At 35.7% G+C, this 24,340-nt stretch overlaps 1 protein-coding gene across 2 annotated transcripts in view; it reads left to right on the forward strand.

The window, feature by feature from the left end:
- The window catches only part of maml2 (mastermind like transcriptional coactivator 2), a 71,098-nt gene that overhangs the window by 3,955 nt on the left and 42,803 nt on the right, over nt 1-24,340 (forward strand). The gene's annotated exons all lie outside the window — the stretch shown is intronic.

Raw genomic sequence — 24,340 nt, forward strand, 5'->3', positions numbered from 1 at the left:
ACATGGGATTTAATTCAAAGAAAGATAGAATATACACTTGGCCACTTTATTAGGTACATCTTGCTAGCACTGGGCTGGAACTGCTTTTGCCTCCAGAACGGCCTTAAATCTTCATAGCACAGATTCAACAAGTTGCTGGAAACATTTCTCAGAGATTCTGATCCATTTTAACATGATAGCATCACACAGTTACTGCAGATTTGTTGGCTGCACATGATGTGAATCTCCCGTTCCACTACATCCCAAAAGTGCTCTATTGGATTGAGATCAACCGGCCCCTGGTGTCTGGGGAGAGTTTAGTGAACTCATTGTCAGGTTCAAGAAAGCAGTTTGAGATGATTTGAGCTTTATGACACGGCATGTTATTCTGCTGGAAGAGGCCATCAGAAGATGATACACTGTGTTCATAAAGGGATGGACATGATCAGCAGTAATACTCAGGTTGGCGGTGGTGTTTAAACTAAGGGGCCCAAAGTGTGTGAAGAAAATATCCCACACACCATTTCACCAACAGCCTGAACCATTGATACAAGGCAGGATGAATCCATGCTTTCATGTTGTTTATGCCGAATTCTGACCCTACCATCTGAATGTTGCAGCAGAAATCCAGACTCATCAGACCTGGCAACATTTTTTCCAATCTTCTATTGTCTAATCTTGGTGAGTCGGTGTGAATTGTAGCCTCAGTTTGCTGTTCTTATCTGACAGGAGTGACACTGGTGTGTCTTCTGCTGCTGTAGCTCTTCTGCTTCAAGGTTTGACGTGTTTTCAGAGATGCTCTTCTGCAGACCTCAGTTGTAACGTGGTTTTTTGAGTTACTGTTGCCTTTCAATCAGCTTGTTGCCTTCAAACAAGCCATTTTCACCAGTCACTGAATATTTTCTCTTTCTCTGCCCATTCTCTGTAAACCCTAGAGATGGTTCATGGCTGTGTGTGAAAATCCCAGTAGATCAGCAGTTTCTGAAATACTCAGACCAGCCCGTCTGCCAAGTTCAAAGACACTTAAATCACTTTCTTCCCCATTCTGATGCTCAGTTTAAACTTCAGCAGATCGTCTTGAACATGTCTACATGTATGTGATTGGCTTATTAGATATCTGGGTTAATGAGCTGTTGAACAGGTGTATCTAATAAAGTGGCCGGTGAGTGTACACACAGTTAAACATGATAAACATGATTTATTTGCAGATGCCTAGTTTGATATCTGTTGAAAGTGGAAAATAAGTTTCCAAATACTTTATGATGCCACTGTGTACAAATGTGTGCATATTGTCACAAATATTGATCATTTAGGGAAAATATCTCTTAATACAGAAATTGAAAACCATATGTTTTCTACTGTAGCCTCAGCTTTTATAACCGACAGAAGTACTTGCTGTCAACAGGTCAGTTCTGGTTCTTTGTCCTCCACCCTTATATTTGCCTCTTGGGACTTCACTGTTTGACACCACTGTACAGTCTTTATAGATTATGCTTCACGCTTTACTGATTATGTAAATGTACTGATTACTGTAATTCTGAAATCTTCTGCAAGATAACACATTTTGTTGAATTAACTTTTTTTTTTTTTTTTTAGGAAAATATCAAGATAAAATATGATTTATATGGTTTGTGTTCTAGAATTTGTGAATAGTGTTTGTTTATCTAGACATAGTTTAAGTCTAGTTTATTATAGGTGTATTCTTGCAAAATGCATAATCATAAAGTGAGGCATCAGGTTTTCCTTTCAACAGCTTTGCAGATTTTGAAAGTGTACACCAATATCTATCCAGCAAACTTAACAAAGACAGAAATTGCTGGATGGTGAAATCTCGCAAACACAGCCTGAATGGTCTTGTGTTTTGGTCCATACCATGCATTGTCGTACTCTATTATCAAAGGTTTGATAAATTGCTCGATTAAGCACCTTCTTGAATGATGGTTTTCCTATAAAGCCATTTAAAGCATGCAGTCTACGTATAAATGGTTAGAGCCATTCAATAGCACACATGTCCTGGTTTTGTTTACTCAAAGTCAAACAGGCCTTGAAAACACGATTGTCAGAGGACTGCCCAGTAATTAAGTGTTATGGGTTTACGGATGAATTTGTTTTTTCCTAAATTCAGAGTAATGACCGACTTGGGAACAGAGGGTGATTGTGGAATATCCTCTCATGGAAGAGAAAGTGGGATATTATGAACGCTCCATTTGCTTATCTAAAGAGATCAACCTTCAATTTACCCAGTTTATATCAATCAAACAATCTTTCAATATCCAATGATATTCTTTTATAATGCGTTCATGCAGTACTTCCCAATGAAGTGAAGAAAAAGAAGTACGCTTAATTGAATTGAATATGCAATTGTAGTGTACTTCAAATCTTAAAAGTAAATTTGTCAAAACTGTACTTGAAGATAATATAATATTAATGAAATAAAAGGCCACTTAGGTGTACCTAAAGAGGGTGCAATATGTTTATTAACACACTTAAATACACTTACATGCACTTTATTATGATGTAAAATTAAAAGTTTAACTTTAAAGGAGTAGTTCACTTTAAAATGAAAATTCTGTCATCATATACTCACCCTCATGTTGTTTCAAACCTGTATGAATTTCTTTCTTCTGCTGAACAGAAATGAAGATATTTAGAAGAATATCAGTAACCAGGCAGTTTCTGGGTCCCTTTGACTTCCATAGTAGGAAAGAAATACTATGGAAGTCAATTGGACCCAGAAACTGTCTGGTTACTGATATAGTATATGATGACAGAATTTTCATTTTAAAGTGAACTATTCCTTTAAAGTACATTTTAAATAGTGCTAGGCAACGATTAATCACATCCACAAAAAAAACAACAACAATTTGTGTTTCCATAATACATGTGTGTGTACTGTGTATAATAATGTTGTATATACACACATATGCATGTATATATTTAAGAAATATTTTATTTTGTATGCGATAAATTGCAATTAATCGTTGCCCAGCACTTATTTTAAATAATATTTTAATCATATTTTATCGTGCTTTAAAGAAGTACACTTATTGTGATTTGTTTACTAACATACACTTTATTGTAAATTGAACTAGTGTTTTATTCAATATTACATTTAAATATATTTAAATTGTACTGAATTGCAACTTCATCATTGCAAATGTGTAATAATTACAAGTATATTTAACATTATAAAATATATTTTAGTTTACCACATTTTCTATGTCCTATTTAAGTGGGTAAAAAATAGTCCTCAAAACTATTTAATATAGATTCAAGCTATAATATATTTTCATTGAATTAAAACAATATATTCAGTTCACACTTAGGTTTATTTATTATTTCCGTTATAAGTATAGAATAACAAATTCTGTCTTCAATTTCTTGTCCATACAGTGAAAGTCAATGGAGTCTTTGACTATAACTTTTTGGACAAAAACATTTGAAACATTGTTTTAAATATCTTCTTTTGTGTCTCGCAGAAGAAAAATCCATATGAGAAAGGTGTTATGATGAGTAAATTATGATTTTTTTTTTTTTTGTTGAGTGAACTATCCCATTAGCAATGCTTATTGGAAAGACTAAACCTTCAATCTAATGTTTGAGGATGTAGCAACATAATTGGACATAATTAAGCATGACAGGCAGGCATTAGGAATAATAGGTGGAAGAAGGAAATGTCAAAGTGTTTCCTGGTGTTTCTTGGCTATAGTGCTTTAGGAGTGGAAGCTGAAGGTGGCCTAGGCTTAGTTTCACTCCACCTGAATGTGGAACAATCAGTCCAGCTCCTTGGAGGCCACTTTAAGCCCAGCAAAACTGTCTGTGCCTTACTTGAGGGGAAATGAATGGGTCCCTGGGCAGTTTGTCCCATGGTTGATATTCACGTTGATATGAAAATGAATTAGTCCTACATGAGCACACTCATGTTTTAACAGAAAGCCTAAGCAACTGGTTTAAAAGTCAAGGACAGAGTCACATTTTTTTTACATGAAGTTTGGGGTATTTTTTGTGAAACTCTATCATTTAAAGATTTGATACCACTAACCTGGCAATCTTAGACCAAACCAATGGGACAATTCTCAACAGTAGTGATTTTATCAAACTGATACTCCATAAAAATGACTGTTTTCAGGCGGACTGGTGCGTTCTGCCTTTTGGACATTTTGTTTGGCCTGTCAGATTGAAACTGCTGATTTTCAGTCAGCTCTTGTCATTTTTGTGTGCAATATGCATCCAACAGCCATCAAACTGATTGAGGGTGATCTGTGGGTATGTCGTTTAAGGCTAAGTCTGAGGATTTTAAAGGATGGAGGGCTTGTTGATCATTTTAATCTGAGATATGTGCAGCAACAAATGCATTATAAGCATTAAGTGTGACCTATAAAACAAGATACAAATTTACAAGTGGAAGGCTGAGGCATAAATAGAAGAGAACTTTAGGAAACTCAAGTAGGATTGCTCATGCTGCTTAAATCAAAAGCATTCCCTCTTCATCTGTGCTGGCTCTCCTAGAGGTTTCTTTGTGAGGTGCGCCTTGTGTATACCTCATGTTTTATTCACAGTCTGAGACATGACTGGGGCTTTGAAGAGTGCTGAAACCATTCGGCATATACATCCCTACCTCCATTTGCACAACATGATGGCTGCAGGCAGAAATCGCCCCCTCAGCGTCTAGTATCAGCCTCTGTTACCCAAATTCTGAGTTTTAGTCTATTATAGTTAACCAAGGGAAATGATGAAATCGAAAGAACTTTCTAGGCTGTTACATACAAGTTAGAAACATGCCCTGAGAAGCATGCGTATGTGACAATGTAGTTTGTGGCTTAATTAAAGTTTCAGTCATATTTTAATGGGCTCTATTAATCCTGTGGTACAGTATATCTGTCCTGGATCTGGAATGTGTGCTTGATTGCTGTTGCCAACTCTTTCAACTGCATGTTTGTCTTTGTCGTTTGGAAGCAGCAAAGATGTGGATATAGAGTACTTTTGAAGTCTGCATATTGACTTTGCTATATTACTTTTTTTGTTCAGAAAAATATTTGCACATTAAGAAATATATATATATATATATATATATATATATATATATATATATATATATATATATATATATATATATATATATATTAGTGGTGGGCTGTTATCGGCGTTAACGCGCTGCGTTAACGCGAGACTCTTATCGCGCGATAAAAAAAATATCGCCGTTAATCTATTCTCCAAGTTGGGTTGGGAGCTGGCTCAAGCTACACAAGCTATGATGACGCAATCTACCCGCGGCCGCGAGGTAACGTTACACCCGGCTGCAACGCATCATATTCGTCGTCATCTTAAGTAAACACGGCTGAAAGTGAAAGCTGGTGTAAAAGATCGGTGCAACATTCATTATTTGGACTTGGTTCGGATTTAAGCCGTCCGACGTAGACTGTGTGGTGTAACAGTTCGGTAAGTTAACACACGACTAATCCGTTCTACCACCTCAAATTCAAAACGAAACATATCACTGAATACCAGCGCGCGCGTATTATTCCCAATATATCTGAGTGGTGTAGAACATAATCTCTGTCTGCGCCCGATTTAAAGAATCGTTGTTGTGTTTCTTTTTAACTGAAAAGACATCAGTTAGAATATTCTAATTTTAAATTTTGGGGTTTCATAAGCTCCAAGCCATAGACCTACTTAAGTCTCTGCAGCTAGTGTACTTAAATTTTATTTATCTGCAAAATTATGTTTTATACTTACAGTTTTGCACAATATATGTTCTCAAAACTACATGCACCCTTTAAAAAAAAAACAACAAAAAAAAAACATTTAGCAGTTGTTTAGCAGGGTCTGTGTAACCTGTTCTGAAATGGTTTTATTATAATATCGTTATCGCAAGAGGCTGCAATGTATATCACAATATGGATTTTAGGCCATATCGCCCATCCTTAATTGATAGCCTAGTAGTTGATAATAACATAGGCCTACCTAATGTTGCCTACGGACGGTAACAGTACAGTAGTAACTTTTTACAGTCTATGAGTAAAACAGCTTTCTCAAGCAGTTTGTGATGCATTTTGGAAACAGGAGATGAGCCCCTGGTCTAATGCGCCACCTGGCTTGAGAAACCCGTTCTCAAAGACTTACTTTTATAGTCATTATTTGGCTAGCACACATATTCTGAATGCCTTCGGCAGAATTCAAATGAGCCATTTTAATCTAGATTAATCTAGATTAATTTCAAAATTAATCTAGATTAATCTAGATTAAAAAAATTAATCTATGCCCACCTCTAATATATATATATATATATATACATATATATATAGCCTATGGCTCAAAATATGCACAGGGGTATTTAAATGTACCAAATCATGTAAAAATTATCATCCTTTATTTGAAAATGTAACAACATTTTATCAAACTTTAATAAGTGCCTTAATCTTTTAAACAACTGAGAAGTTAGTGGTCAAACTACATTATAAAAATCACTTGTCAAGTTCCTGAAACTTACATCAGCAAAATCAATTATTTAAGTTCATCTATTGCCAAAATGATGAAAAAAAAAAAAAACATTATTGAAAATATTGTCAGAATCAGAATGCGTAGTTCGTGGAAAAAAAAATGTCTGTCAAAATATAACATACAACTTCTTGTTTCCATCAGGAACCAAACACATGTTGAACGATGTTTACTAACCTGAGGAAGTTTTTCAATTGGTTTGGCGTTTATTCTCTTTACATTGCATTTACACTCAGTTTCCTGATCATTTTGATTCAATTTCATTATGTATTATGCACGTTATCGTCTCTGACAGACGCATTTTGAAGCCATTTTCTCCCTCTTCTCGGAAAACGATAATGCATTCAAAACATCCGGAAGTGTGGGTTTTCCAGGAAAAGTGTGTACTCGCTGGACCTCAGCTCCTCGTAAATACAGTGTATTGAGCACGTTATTTTTTTGACAGACATAGATGTCGTGATATTCAAATGATGTGAATTTGAAAACAGATGGATCGTAAGGAAATAATAATTTATTTCTTAGCCGGCAAGTATTCACTGAAGTGATTGATGCCCATGAGTGTGTCACCGACATCCAGCCTCAGTTTTTGACGGACGTGATAACGTGCATGAGGGGGGAACTATGTTTGATTTTTGGTCAATTATTAAAAATTCTGGATATGTTCGAATTCATTATGCTTATTTCGTGGCTTAAATAAATTACATGTTACTCAGAGACTGACATGTTTGGCTTGTCAAAAATGTCACATTTAAATTAAACTAATTTAAAATTAATCTTAGATGACTTTTAAATGCCCAAATACTTGTGGGGCCACAAAGAATATTTCTGCAAAGCAGAGTGGGGAAGAGTTGTGTTGACTTTCTTTGCACCAGCCAGTGGTTGTGAATTGATAGACACATTCATACTTAGTGTGAATTTCCTTGCACAGAGAAAGCACACAGACCACTCCGATATCTGTCAGGTTTTTCCTGCCCGACTAAAAGGAACAGAGCGGGAAAAAAAAGGAGAAGCGTTAGAGGGGGTGGTTCACTATATCTTTCGACAAGTCTTGTGCTCTGTTGAACTCACCTGAAATTCAACCCTTGTGGGAAACTGCATCCTCAGGTGTGTATGCAAGGGCCATGAGTGGATGATAAAATCTGTGACTCTTTGCTGCAAAAACAATAACCCACAAAACCCCCAACCCTCAATTTATGCCTTTGTGAATGTTCAATCCCAGATACAGTATGTGGGAGTTGAATAAACGACTGATATGACTCAAATATCCACACTCCCCTGTGATATCAGTTAGCCTTTCAATTTCCATCATTACATAATTTCACTGTAAACAACATTAGATTAACCACATTATCAAGGCTTTTCCTTGCTCTAACCATTAGCATCTGCCATTAATGAAAAACTGTCAAACAGTGAAAGACTTGTTCTCCCTGAGAAGGTTGGATAACCTGAGGAAGTTTTTCACAGACATGTTTCACAGACATACTTTTTGATTTTAACTGGTTTTTACGCACAACAATGCAAACTGCTTCCATTTTCTTTTTATAAAATAAAAGATCACAAAACATAGTGTTAACTTAACATAATAATTAGGAATGCACTGGCATTAAAGGGTTAGTACACCCCAAAATGAAAATTATCCCATAATTTAGTCACCCTCAAGCCATCCTAGGTGTATATGACTTTCTTCTTTCAGCCAAACACAATCGGAGTTATCCTGGCTCCTCCAAGCTTTACAATGGGAGTGAATGGTACCTTAGATTTTGAGGCCCAAAAAAGCACATCCATCCATCAAAGAAGTAATCAAAAAAAAAAAAGTAAGGGTGGGATGTTTGATTAATCGGAAATAAATAAATGAATAATCGATAGGGAAAATAATCGTTCCAGCCCTAGCACGGAGAGTGTTTGAGACAACTTTGCTCACCTCATCTGAAATTTCAAATCTCAAATTATAAGTGTCAATAGATGTCCCAGGCATAGAATTGCGATTTGATTTGTGAAACTTCAAACACATCCCACTTTTCTGAGGGGTCGCCGTCCAGCCCAGGAAATGAGAAAGTGGGCTCCTGATGTCAGTGTTGAACCCCTGGGTGGAATGTCGGGTCACATCAGGGGCTCTCCGGGTAGATCAGAGATCAGGCCTGTTTACATTTCAACTCAGGATATTTCTATCAGCCTGGCCAAACTGCTCCACGTTCCCAGGCTCCTCGCTCACAGCCCTGAAAAGGAGCACAAGCCCTCTCTATTTCTCCTTTCCCTCCACACTCTTGTCCCTCCCTCCTGCTTCTCTTTCTCTCCCTCTCTGCCTCCAGGGTCAAAGTCAGAGTACAACTTCAGCAGAGAGTGGGTGGCAAAACCCATACATTCTGTATATTGTAGCTACTGTATATGAAGCTAGTTAAAAAAGAAATCTTGATTTGTTTCAGCCTTCACCATATATGACATATTTTTTATTTTGGGGGCGAACTAACCTTTTCATAGCATTTCTGATTTAAATTTCAGTTTCAGTTTAAACTGACATTTAAATAGGCCTACTATTAATTCAGAAATACTATTATAACTTCTTTCATAAAGGGTTAGAAAATTCTGTCATCATTTACTCAACCCCATGCCGTTTTATTCAACTTTATTCTTCAACACAAAATAAGATATTTTGAAGAAGGTTGATCACCATGTGGTTTTGTTGATCATTGACTTCATTGACAAGACAAAGAGACAAAATATCTTTTAAGGATACATCTCAGTATTTAGATTTTGCTTAATTTCAATACTTTATCACAAGTAAAATAATTGCAAATACATAGTTAATAATAAATGTACAGTTTTTGTAGACGTTTGCATACCCCTTTTAGAATATGCATTAAAAGCCGGTGGGTGTAAACTTTTTGAATTGAATGATCGGGTTAAATTGTACTAATTTTGTCTTCGGGGAAACATGTACATATTTTCTGTAGCTACGAAAGGGCTGTGTTAAAGGGGAAAAAAGAAGAAGATCTTTAAAAGAAATAAGAAAATTTACAACCTACGGCTCTTTATGCGTAATGATGCCGTCTTGTGAATATATCAAAGTCTGCACAGGCATTAAAGGCATAGTTCACCTAGGAAATTAACTTTTCTAAAGACCCCCTGTGGTGAAAATCAAGTTTTTAATGTTGTTTAACATTCAGCGAATGTTAATTCATCAGTCAACACCATTGCTGAGTATTTTCTCCTTAAAACTGCAGTGTAACCAAGACAGTTTCAAAAACGCTGCTTGAAATCGCCCCTGTTTCCAACCGTCGCAAACATGTAAACCAATCCCGTCAATGTGTGGGGCGGGGCTTATGATGTTATGATGAGCTATAGAGCTGGTAAGTCCTGCCCCTTCCGCTAATCCCGCTGGACCTCTAGGTCCGATTGAAAAATCGTCAATGCAAGTGAATGGGAGAAAATAATTATTTTCTGGTCCCGTTTGAATTTTGCCATGAATGTGAACATATGTTGTCTGTGAATTTTTTATATAACTTTTCGTGTGAAGAATGCTACAATTTAGCAGGTTGAAGTTTGATACGGTTAGACTTTGTGTGAGAGCACTTTGTGGACTACAACTCTTCGCTGCTTTCGACACGTTTGAAACGTCAACACCACTCGCACACGGACACTAGCTCACGGATCCTGCTAAACATGCCTGTGTCTTTGGTGCACTTCACCGCCTTCTTTCAGGGAGAGGACAAAATCATTGAGGTTGGTGAAAACCACGGGTAAGTCAACTTTATGGGGTGACGTCACATAGGCGACATGTAGTCTTTCTCGTGATGTCTTTTCCACAACTGCTAGCTGAAGAATCATACCATATACTGTCAAACTCGTAACATGAAAAGTTATATAAAAAATTCACAGACCACATATGTTCACATTCATGGCACAATTCAAACGGGACCAGAAAATAATTATTTTCTCCCATTCACTTGCATCGACGATTTTTCAACCTAGAGTTCCACTTGGGGTTTTACGGATGGGCAGGACTTACCAGCTCTATATGCCTTTCCCCACTGATGTTCTAAGTTGTTTGAAGCGTTTCTGAGGCAGCTGTATGACTCTGAGATAGCGAACGCGAACATTGTTTATGTAACATTAGCAACATATTATTAGCTGTTTGATAACGTAGTCAAGTCAAAGGCTAATCATATTAATTACCGCTAAGCGTCTGGCGTTTTAGAGAGCGATACATACAACACGTTACCATTCTGATACACCGACTTTGTAGACCACCCAGTTTAATTCCTTCTTCCACTTATTCTGAATCAGTTTCTGGTTCAAACATAAATGGCTGAATTAAACATGTATATTTACACTTGCCATTGTGCAGCGTTTGACCGAGTGGATCAGGAAGTCTCAGTGGCACTCAAGCTCCAAAAAGGACAAAAAAGAACCATAAATGATATCTTAAAATTATATCAGAATTAAAATAAATATCCTTCTGCAATTGCATGATGTAATGTTTAGAAAAATGCAGCTCGCCCAGAGAGGTAACTTCAAGGTCATCATTTTTTGTCGGTTCTGAGGTTTATGCACTGTAACCTGAGAATAACCTTTCGCAAGATTTGTTGATTTGTTCTGTTTGTTGCATCTAGTTTATTTATTTTTTATTATTTATTTTTCTCTTGTCTAAACTCAGATTTTTGCCAGAAGTGTGTACTGTAGGTCTTTTTTTTTACTTTAGCATCTACACACTGTGTCTCATATTCACAGAAGCCTAAAATATGAAATGTGGCACTGACAGCATTTTCTCTGTCTCTTGAGAATGACATGCTGACTAAAGAATGCTCAATGTTGCATTTTTGACACTGCTTTGGCACTCATCTCTGCTCATGTCCTCATGATACATTGTGGGAAGAAAATGTAGAATTCATTTCAAAGTCATTAAAAGAAAATTGTGATCACATGGAGTCAAACCAGTGTGGCTTTCCAACCTTGCCATGTTTAGAAAAAAAATGTGTGATCCATGTAACTTTCCATTTACGTGACATAGCTCTAACATGACACGTATGGCAAGTTTGTGAGCTTTGTATGGTTTCATTAGTGGTGTTTACTATCACTGCTACTATTGCACATGATAAGAGTTTGGGATTTGAGTAAACTACTACCCCTAAAGTAGAAGTTTTCTCACATAACCCATCCTGTTGCGGTTTGGTGCGTACAAACATAAATTGTACATGTGTGAGGTCACTTTTCTAGCATTTACACCAGAAAACACTAGCAACTGCATTGCAACACACTATAAACCACACCGAACTCCATGTAGCAACATTCTGGCACCACTTACGTTTTCTTTAGAAAAGAAAAATTATTCTCAATTTTATCTCATATGTATGTTATTGCTCAATTCAATTAATTAGCATTGCTGATTACAATATTGGTGCAGGATCATAACAATTGAATTCATTGGCAATGATTCATTGTCCAAGTCTTATATTCGAATTGACTACACATAAAGGATCAGATGACTGGATGACTGTAAAAGTCATTGGAGTTGCACAACCTATTTCCTTCCTTCAAACCATATTCATCAGAATGCTTTTAACCACCCCTGGCCACAGAGACAAAACGAATATCCTAACATTTTAAAATGAGGATCTATATTTAAAAATATGTGAAAATGACACTGTGTGGGTTAGGGAAATGAAACAATGTGGTAGGGCTGGCTGATATATGGCAAAAAAAAAAAAAAAAAAAAAAAAAAAAAAAATATATATATATATATATATATATATATATATATATAATCGTCATTTTTTTCCAGAACAATTCACAGATGTCTTTTTTTTTAAATGTTTAACTAGTCAATTTAAAAACGTAACTATAATATGAATTAAGTAACATAGTCTTTATTAACTCTCTGGTTAAAAAAGTTATATTCCAAGCGCACCGCACCTGAAGTGATCAACATGGTGTAAATGTAAAACAAATGACTTATTTGTTAAATATCTTTGCAAATAGGCAAATACAGTGCTATGCATAAGTTTAGACACCCATGCTAAAGTTGACTAAAAAGAGGAATAAAAAATCATCTTTTGGAAACTGAACTTAATGCCTTAATTTAAAAAAATAGGAAAAATCCAACCTTTAAGGACACCAATTTTCTTTGTGAATGAATAATGTATCATAAATAAATAAATGTTCTTCCTTAAAATACAGGGTGCATAAGTTTGGACACCCCTATGTTAAATTCCCATAGAGGCAGGCAGATTTTTATTTTTAAAGGCCAGTTACTTCATGGAGCCAGGATACTATGCATCCTGATAAAGTTCCCTTGGCCTTTGGAATTAAAATAGCCGCACATCATCACATAGCCTTCAGTATACCTAGAGATTGGCATGGAGTACTTTCCATAAGATCATCTCTCAATGCAAATCAAACTAGCTATTAGGCTAACTGAAATAAAACCATGCCAATCTCTAGGTATGGTAAAGGCTATGTGATGATGTGGGGCTATTTTAATTCCAAAGGCCAAGGGAACTTTATCAGGATGCATAGTATCCTGGATCCATGAAGTAACTGGCCTTTAAAAATAAAAATCTGCCTGCCTCTATGGGAATTTAACATAGGGGTGTCCAAACTTATGCACCCTGTATTTTAAGGAAGAATATTTATTTATTTACGATACATTATTCATTCACAAAGAAAATTGGTGTCCTCAAAGGTTGGATTTTTCCTATTTTTTTAAATTAAGGCATTAAGTTCAATTTCCAAAAGATGATTTTTTATTCCTCTTTTTAGTCAACTTTAGTATGGGTGTCTAAACTTATGCATAGCACTGTATTGTACAAACTTATCTTAAGCATATCCTATATATAAAAATATGCTAAAAATTTCTTAGCCAAAAAGTTATAGCAATAAATAACACAGTAACAGTTTATTATTAACAGTAAAAACTGAATAAAAATCACCATCATGCAAACATGAAATATCAAACATACAGTTCTTTACAGGTTTTTGTATTCCATTGCGCTATTTTTCCTATTGTTTTTATGTTTGACGAACGTGTTTGGCTGCACGCGTCTTTTGCAGCTTCTTGCCCATGAAACGGCATTCTAAAAACGTTATCTATCTATCTATCTATCTATCTATCTATCTATCTATCTATCTATCTATCTATCTATCTATCTATCTATCTATCTATCTATCTATCTATCTATCTATCTATCTATCTATCTATCTATCTATCTATCTATCTATCTATCTATCTATCTATCTATCTATCTATCTATCTGCCTTTATTTCTTTCTATCTATCTATCTATCTATCTATCTATCTATCTATCTATCTATCTATCTATCTATCTATCTATCTATCTATCTATCTATCTATCTATCTATCTATCTATCTATCTATCTATCTATCTATCTATCTATCTATCTATCTATCTATCTATCTGCCTTTATTTCTTTCTATCTATCTATCTATCTATCTATCTATCTATCTATCTATCTATCTATCTATCTATCTATCTATCTATCTGTCTGTCTATCTATCTATCTATCTATCTATCTATCTATCTATCTATCTATCTATCTATCTATCTATCTATCTATCTATCTATCTATCTATCTATCTATCTATCTATCTATCTATCTATCTATCTATCTATCTATCTATCTATCTATCTATCTATCTATCTATCTATCTATCTATCTATCTATCTATCTGCCTTTCTTTCTTTCTATCTGTCTATCATCCGTCTGTCCGTCCAGCCGGATAATCACATTATTCACATTATTTTATTTTGAATTTAATAAATTATGTTTTACTATAATACAGGAAAATTGCAGTAATATTGTTTTTATTTAAATAAGCAAAATTTTATTTAAATTTCTTCATAAAATGTTGCATATAAGCTTTGCATAAAGAAAAGGTTATGACCATATTTTCATGGCAATTAAGCACCTTTTTTCTTTCTTTCTTTCTTTCTTTCTTTCTTTCTTTCTTTCTTTCTTTCTTTCTTTCTTTCTTTCTTTCTTTCTTTCTTTCTTTCTTTCTTTCTTTCTTTCTTTCTTTCTTTCTTTCTCATAATCATTATTCTCAATGAATTGTCTCGTTATATTCGTATTACTTTAATACAGATTTTTAGTAACTGTATAGCAGTAAAATATTCCAAGAAAGAGAGCTGTAGTGTGTGCAGGCTCAGGATTGCACCTGGATGTCTCTGTGTGTGTGTGTTGGGAGGTGACAGTCTTGGCTCCTGCCAGAGCTGATCCTGGCGCCTGGTGCCCTCAGCCTTCCTCTCGCACACACAGAGCCTCTGCTGTTTTACTACAGTCCCTCCTGAAGGTCAGCTGAGGAAAACACCTGGCCGCGGTCTCTGCTCTTCTCCACCTCAATCCCTCTGTCTGTAATGCCACAACCTCCCATCATGCAGATGAAAGCTCTATGTTTCCTTTAGAGAAGGCATTGTGGTGAGACTATCAGTGATATTATCAAACGATGTATACCATAGTACTGGTGATTACCATATGTCATGGTTTTTAAGTGGCAATATAAGTTCCTTCAAAGTATACCATTATATTAGTAAAGTGAAGTCTGATTCTTTTCTGCAAACTAGTTCTTTTAGACAGTTTGTTTTTAATGAACCCCTTCAAAAAAGGTTCACCAGTTTTTTACGTAATCACAATGTTACGAAACTGCTCTTAAAATAAAAACACACACCGATATTCAAACATTGAAGACAAAAAGCATCCAATTACAATGCGAAACAGATGTTTTACATGTGTAAGGCACATACTGTTAAACGAACAAACTAGTCTTAATTGACTCACCTATTTACAACTATGAGAAACCATTGAAAAACCTTCTCAGTTTACTCGTATCAGAAGCTCATCGGTTCTTCGCGGACATTTCCAGTCAGAGTCAGTGTTCCTTGTAAATACCCTGGTATTACCATGTGAAATGACTTAACCATGGTACCACCTCAGTACATTTTTGTAAGGCTGTAGTCTTTCTTACTTTCCCATCTGTATTTATAACCTGTCCAGGTACATTGTCTTCGAGTCTCTGTTCGTGCTGTTCTGAGATCAGCTGCAGAAATGTGTGTACACAGTGATAAACGAGTGTGTTCTGCCCAGGGCCCCTTCGGCTGGAGCGCCGTGTCAGTTTGACTTGTTGACTCATCAAAAAGAAGAACTTGTTCTATCTAGTATCTGTCAGGCCTCTTAAATGTCTGAGGACGTACAAAAGAGTCTGGGAGACTGGCGGCGTCTGCACACGCTCTCTGCTCGACGGCGGTTTAATGAATCATAAAGCTTGTTAAAGTTTCAAACTCTTGTATCCGCTACTCGCACGGTAAATAACTGTAATGTAACATTCCGCTCATAGCTATTGTACAGACCGTGTGTGTGTGTGTGTGTCTCGGAAAGAGAGAATGGAGTGAAAAGGGAACATTCCTCTCTCACTCCCACTCTCTCGTCCACCCCCGTAGTTTGCCGCTGCCACCCCACCCCCTGTTTCCTTCCTGTTCTTATTTTAGCATCTATTGGATGTTTTTTCCCCACATCCGGAAACAAAGAGAAGCTTGTGCCATATACCAACAGCATGTTCACGCATGGCAAGCATTCAAGGGCACGATCAAATATTTTCACAAAATTGCTGAAGGTTCCTTTACTCCGTCTGCATGTCTCTCGCTCTCTTTCTGTCTCTCACTCTCTGCATGTGATTGGATCATTTCTGTATAAATGAGCCTGGAAGGGAAAGTGATTTTCCTATAAAATAGTATTATTTATAATAATATCTTTCATGACATTTTTTTATATTGTGTTACATGAAGCGAAAAATTAGGCATTTCCCATGGTGCTCCACATTTATAAAATGCATTGCTCAGATGAAAAATCCCTTATTGTGGGATTTATGTACCGTTCAGGGGGTGTGATTATTGTTAATAGCATTTAATTGCATTTTATAATTAATCACACTTTTTAATGACATTTAATTATGATTATACTTTTGTTTAGGGTCCAATTCTCACTATTAACTAGTTGCTTATTATCATGCATATTAATAGGATATTGGCTGTTTATTAGTACTTATAAAGCACATATTAATGGTTTATTCTTCATGGCCATATTCTACATCCCTCAATCCTACACAATACCTAAACTTAACAACTGCAGTACCTTACTGACTATTAATAAGCAGTAATTAGGAGTTTATTGAGGCAAAAGTAGTTAATAGTGAGAATTGGACCCTAACCTGAAGTGTGACCATATATTCCAACACTATATTATTTCATTAATGTTAGTCTCTTTTACATAGATATGTATGTATGTCCAACTGTAAATTCAGTTAATTAAAAAATAAAAAAGTTAATTTGATTATATGTATAATGAATTAGATTAATTATATGTATAGCTATTAATCATATTTTACCCAGTTATCTAATTTGATATGGTTTCCATGGTGTTTCACTTATTTCCTACTTATTATAATTTCATGATAATTAAATTTAGCCATACAGTGAGTGCAAAAGATTTCATTTTGTTAATACATTTTTCATTGAAAAGTTCTTTCTTGGACAAATGTTCTATTTATTGATAATTGAGAGTTTCACTACGGATTTGAGTCTGAATATTGAACTTGGTCACCTCATTGGTTTTAGCAATTCCAGTTCCGTCTTCGAAGAATTTGCAAACATGTTTGTTCATATGTAAAAGGATGTTTAAAAAACATACAACACGTAAATGTACACTGTATGCATTCACACCTATGCCATTGTCATGATCTCATAGCGTTTATAAAGAGTTCACAAGTATTCAAACACTCAGTTTTGTCATCAAGTCATTTAGACTTTATGAATGAATATTTAATTTTTTGTTATTTAAGTGGAATTTATTAGCAGGATTTGTAAATATATATATATATTTTTTTTTACAATTATGTCTTTCTACTCATTTAAAATGTTGCCTTGAGCATTTTTTTCTCTCTTAGATATTCATTTACATATAAACATACAAAACACAGCTGCACAGATATTGATGTTTACAATTGATTCATATACTTGTTGGATTTGTTTTCCAACAGACAGTTTTTCAAAATGTAAAAAATATTACCCCCAATGTTTAAAGGTACAATATTACGTATTACATAGAAAGTAATTGAATTTAACTTTAACTTGAAAATGATTTAATGAAAAAAAAATATACAAAAATTATTGTCAGATCTATTGCTAATACAACTGACATTTGTGCTTTGCAGCCAAAAATATAATTTCCTGGAGAATGATGCCATTATGGATCTTGGAAACACTTTATTTGAATGATAATTCTAACCCCAGACTCCATAACAGCCATAAGGAAGGCATGCTGAACTTTGCCTGACATGCAGCTAATAGACTGTTCGTGACATTTCCCTGTGCTTCAGTCAAGGTTGTGGCTGTTTGGGGTGTATTCTAATCAGTTTGATTAAATAGGAATTACTTTTAAGTGGTTGCAAAAGACATGAACACTGCCTTCAGGCCACTAATCAAGAGATGAATGTGTCATTTGAGTACTTTCTCCTGAATGTGCATGTTTACATTAACACTTTCCCCGCCATCAACAAGTTTTTCCAGCATTTCATGTTTTCACTGTTGTACGGTCAGTGGCGGATTTAGCAAATCGGGGGCCCAAGGCGAAGGTAGGCTATTGGCCCCTGCCCATCCAATCTTTAAAAGAGAACGAAAAAAATATGTACAGACTGAATGGTGGATAGGCAGGTAAAGCTAATCTACGGGGAAGTAAAGGTTAGAGAGGAGAAAAAAACGTCCCCTTTAAACCCTGCATAGGCTACACTTCTTTACTCCTAAACAGAAACATGTTACAATGTTTACATGGTACAAATTCTGGTAAGCTATGTTTTTTTTTTTTTTTTTGCTTGGCAAATTTCACCATTTCAATTCAATTCTTGTGATTTGATTCAATATTGACTAATTTGGATATTAGGTAACGTTTCACACGACAGGCGTTACTTTTTCTCAAGTAAAAAAAAAAAAAGCCTTATCAGCTGGTATAATTTAAGGTTAAAATAAGTAATATGTACTACATATTTAGCCAAATACTCTCTATAGCTCTTTTTTTTTCTAGCCAATTAAATGGCTTTCCTGAGGTAAATGTTATGTGACGATTGTTCTCCAGCTGTTTTACCTCTTTCCGCGGTTGATAAAACACTTATTAATCGATATTATGAATGAGGAATATACATTTCGGTAAGTTATACTATATCTTTCAACATTGTTAATTCGTGTTTATTTACTATTAGGTAGAGATGATCAGTTCACGTGCCGCTATAGGAATCTGTCGCGTCACATTAAAACGGCAAAACGGTATTTATTGTTTGAATTTTGTAATAGAATTGACAGAGCTGAATCTGAGAGCTGAGATTTTTTTTTTAAATATCATGATTCATAAACTGCTCAGTTTTGTCTGTCGATCTCCGTGTCCTCTTTGCTTCACGATTTTTCTGTGCGTTGGACGTTGTTGTTCCTGATCTGTATCCCCAACAGTAGCCATAAAAAAGTTTGTCATCTTTGGCAGCGTTCCCAAATACTTATCAGTGTCTTTTCACTTTTTTTCTTTTATTTGAGCCGCTTGGGTAACTTCGAAACTTAAAATTTTCGCGTTTAGACTCGTATTGCTCTGGGGATCAATTGCTCCTGTCTGCGACACTAATGATTGATGCCATTTTTCTAAAACTTGATGGAGTTTTAGAAATATATATAAGCTTTGGGGATGTTGATGGACTCGCTCTACTAAATCTATAGCCCCTTTCACTCAGAAATCTCTGTAAATTACTGTAAAATTACCAGAGCGCCTTTTCCGGTAAATACACAAATGTGCTATTCACACAGGCAATGGCGTTCCATCTTTTAACGGTAAGACAGCATTCACGCATCAGGACCAAAATACCAGTTGTTAATCATCAGAACTGATCTTTAAATGACTGAGCCATTTATAAAGTTTCATTTTAGTTACACTTTTTTACTTATGAGTGACAGGCGTAAGGAGATGATCACACAGAATGTAGTTTTGTTCTTAAAAACACAAGCCGCATAATAGTTACTGTAGTATTGCAGTTACTACCGCAGTGCTGATGAATGGAAAAGATGGCAGGGTCTCTAGCTTGAGAGGCGGTGCAATGTTCGTCTATCGCATGTTTACACAGAAAAACAATTAAAAGTAGCAAACTTACCTCAAACGGCTCCAACAGAGCCTTATGATTGGCTCATATTGGTAAATTGCCAGAACCGATTTACCAGTAATGTGTGAAAGGGGCTTGTGTTTTGATCATCGCCCTGAATCCGATCAGGGGTGCGTTTCCCGAAAGCATCGTTGGCCAACTATGGTCGCAAGTTCCGTCGTTACCAATAGAGTTCAATGGACATTGCGATGAACTTGCGACCATAGTTGGCCAACGATGCTTTCGGGAAACGCACCCCTGGACGATGATCTGAACGTAATTTTCTCAGCTTTTTGTTCGAAACTTACCAACATTTAAGTGTTAATAAAGAATGAATGAAGCTATTTTAAGTAAACGCTGGTGAGGAAAGAGTTAACACATTTGTCATGACATTTACAGAATTATAACTCGTCAACTCAGCCGAGTCATTATTTTAATTACATTCAAGCTGATCCACACAGATTGTTGGTCGATAGTGCGCAACATTTAGTTTCCAGAAGAAAAAAAATCCCATTTTCTCCAACGATCAAACCTCTCTCTAATGTGATTATGACTTAGAACTCTTTCTTTCTTTTTTTTTTCATGTCTATGGACAAAATGAATGGCAAAGCTGCTTACAAAGTGGGCAGTCACTGTGATGCTCTGTAGTATCCTGAGAAATACACTGAAGATTGATTTCAGCAGGTCACATGATTTTCCCCACTCCCTGTCTCTCTGTTTCCCTTTCTTCTCTCTCTCTCTCTCTCTCTCTCTCTCTCTCTCTCTCTCTCTCTCTGTTTCTTTCTTTCTACTGTACAGTGTAAAGCTACTTTAGAAAGCTGCTTCACACACAGCTCTCACGCAACCCGCCTCGCATGTACAAACATGCACTGATATAGAGAGTTGCTGCAACCTTGAACTCTCCATGCGACTATCAGAGCCTGGCTTGGCACAGTGAAGACGCAGCTGTGCAGCGATAACCCTTAGTATGCATGCTAACAATGATGTGGAAGTTACTTGGAAACTTTAGCTGTCAACCCTTGTGAAAAAGTAGTGCGCTTGTAGTGTACTTAGAAGTATATGTAAAAAAATACTTGCAAATAATAATAGGCCACTTAAGTGTACTCAAAGAGAACACACTTTCATAACTGTTTCTTAACACACTAAAGAAGTTTTACCTTAAAGCATTCTGTTTTAATCTTTGGGCTTTTAAAGAAGCACACTTATTTTGATGTGTTGACTTACATACTAATGTGGACTTGATGATAATTTTAACTGTAGTGTGTTATTTGATGTTACATTTATTGCAACTTCATTACAAATGTGTAACTAGTAATATGTTTAAATACATAAGTTTCAATGCTACATGCTAATACCATTTCATGCTAATATCAAGTCATGCTAATATGTGTGAGCATTTGTCATTGTGTTTTACTTTTGCACAGCTCTTTTTCTTCAATAGAGTTTAGGACTCATAAAGCCCTATATTTTTTTGGTGTCATCCAATCCGTCCTCTGCTAAATTCTCACACTTGTTGTCAAAAGAGAGAGGTTTTGGCTGAGTGACAGCACAAGAAACCCAACAATTTGCTAGCCACAACAATGGCAGGTCACAACCACTGAATCACTCCAAACACTATCGCTCCGAGTGCAGCTCAGTAAATGGCCGCTTGTTGATAGATGGTGAGGTTAGAAGTTGTTTTGAATGCATGCCTCTATTTTCCCATGTTCTTGGCTGCGGGAACTCAGCCTCGGTCTGTGCGTGCGGCTGCCAATATTGGTCTACAGGCCTTAGTAGGAATGTCAGAAGTGTGTGGGAGTCGAGCGGAGTTCAGTTCCTATTGCGTTCCCTCTCTTTGCGCATTGTGAAATCATCCCATAATGTGCTCCTTTGTTGGGGCTGTGTTAGCCCATATGTGGTGCATTGAAGGAATTGCTGTGCGGTCCTAAAGTCAGTCAACTATGTTGTTTAATATTTGGGAGTGAAGCCAGACTGTATGGTGAGCTGCGTCCACTGCAAACTTCAGCAAAAGGACAGTAAGCATTTTTAAATGAATGCAAGAAAAGCTCAGGAGGGGATTTTATGGCTGAGATCCGCACGGAAGAGACTCGGGAGAGGAGAGTGTTCCAAAAATAGCTTGTACTATTTCTCAATTTTCAGGCTTTGTCCATTAAACACACACACTTGTTCATCTTTTCCTGTTGGTTCTAGAAAGATGTTTTGTTGAACAAGCGATCTTGTTCGAGCTAGAGACATAAACAATAGCGTCTGAGCCCAGAATTAACCCCTCTGTCCCGTGTTCCCACGGGAGATTAACCGCATGCTGATTTGTATGAAGCATTCAGGGGTATAATATGGGAACTTTAGGCATTTTGAGCAGAATCATAATCCAAAAATAACAAATCCAAAATTCAAATATTCTCCCACATATTTTGATTACAGCTACAGTATTTGATGATTATTTCAAACAACTCATATTGTATGAAGTTGAAATGAATGACAGTAAAAAAATGAAAACATAAGAATTTTTACATAGATTACAGATATCATATCAAGTGTGATTTATCTCTTTCCCAACACTGACACGATTTTAGGAATGCACGGTATATCGGCCCTCATATTGGTATCGGCTGATATATGTGACCCTGGACCACAAGTCACATGGGTCAATTTTTTAAAATTGAGATTTATACATCATCTGAAAGCTGAATAAATAACCTTTCCATTGATGTTAGGATGGGACAATATTTGGCCGAGATACAACTATTGAAAATCTGGTATCTGAGGGTGCAAAAAAATCGAAACATTGAGAAGTTGTCCATTTATGTGTGCGATTCACTCACAAAAATAAATGTTTTATATATGTACGGTAGGAAATTGACAAAATATCTTCATGGAACATGATCTTTACTTAATATATCCTAATGATTTTTGGCATAAAAGAAAAATCGATAATTTTGACCCATACAATGTATTTTTGGCTATTGCCACAAATATACCTTTGCTACTTGTGACTGGTTTTGTGATCCAGGGTCACATATGTTAATTTTTAATGTTATCGTTATCGACCCAATAAGTAAATTAGGCCGATATATTAAAGCTGATAGATAATGTATTATTATTATTATTATAATTTCCTTCAGCTGAGACACTCCAGATGCGCACTGTTTGCCATAATTGTTCAGAATTGCTTTAAATATGACTGGAATCTAAAAGAATATGCTGTGAATTCTTTGTTCGCCCGTGTTTCAGCGTGTTGTTACGGGAAGAGCGCATCCACACCTTCATGACTAGCACAGTCAAGTTCGTTTGTGCATTGTTTGCACAGTTCAAACAGCAATGTACAACATTAATAACTATGATTGGGACTGTCATATACTGTACATGACATTAAAAAGAGAGCACTATTGTAATAAAACGTGAATTCTTTGTGTTTAGTTGCTGTGTTTCAGCGGGTTGTTACGGAAAGAGCGCATCCAGAAGAGGAGTTACTCATTCTGACTAGCACATACAGTAACTTAGTTCAAGTGCAGATACAAGTTGTAATATCAATGGCACATGCATTTCTATTTTTTATACATGTTGTCCAATGACTTGTTCGCATTATTTAGACATTATTTTATTTATATGTTAGGCAATATTTTTAAGATAAAATATTATATGTCTTTATCCATCCATCCATCCATATATATATATATATATATATATATATATATATATATATATATATATATATATATATATATATATATATATATATATATATATATATATCTTTCAGAAATTTGACCATAGGAGTGTAAAATTAATTTTAAAAGTTAAGGAATCTTAACACAAACTATGCTACTGTATTGTTGAAGTGCTTGGGACATGGCTTTTGACCCCTAACCAGACACCCCCCCCCCACACATATATATATATATATATATATATATATATATATACATACATATTTGATACCTTTATAGTTTGCCACTTGATTTCATAATCTACCATTCAAATGTTTGTGGTCAGTAAGATTTTTTTTATGTCTTGTGTTCACCAAGGTTGCATTTATTCGATAATAAATACAGCCAAAAACAGTAATATTTTTGAAAAATTATTGCAAGAAAAAAAAAAGCTCACTATATAAATATATTAGATTGTTTTCTGTAATGGCAAAACTCAATTTCCAGCATCATTACTCCAATCTTCAGTGTCACATGACTTTTTTTATGATATCAAAATACCATTGATTCAATTGAAATTTCATAATTCCTTTCTCTCAGACAGCACACGCATATAGCGAAATGAGTTTGACAAATTTCTACTGGTTAATCGTGTCTACTGGTATATCGCCCACCCCTAATAAATATTTATTGCATACAGGCATACTGTGCTTAAAATTGAGGTTTGCTTAATGAGATTTAGTGAAGTGCATCTTTTGTACTGCACTTTGTACAGCCTTTGTGGCTCGTTTGAGATCAGCTATGCAGCACTTTTTTCTAGTGGTTTCAGGCTGCATTCACGTGGGGGAAGCTGGTCCTGGATCAGCACAACAGAAAAAAAAAAGAAAAAAAAACCTCAATCAGGATTTTCTCCACACAAATCCTGCTGGGCCAAGCTATATGCCTGAAATCATTTAGTGGTCAATAGCATGGCTTATCTGAGCCATATGAGGCAGCTGCACTGTAGAGAGAGAGAGAGAGAGAGAGAGAGAGAGAGA

The sequence above is a fragment of the Scardinius erythrophthalmus genome (assembly GCF_964197995.2).
Source record: "Scardinius erythrophthalmus genome assembly, chromosome: 7".
Classification (NCBI taxonomy): Eukaryota; Metazoa; Chordata; class Actinopteri; order Cypriniformes; family Leuciscidae; genus Scardinius; species Scardinius erythrophthalmus.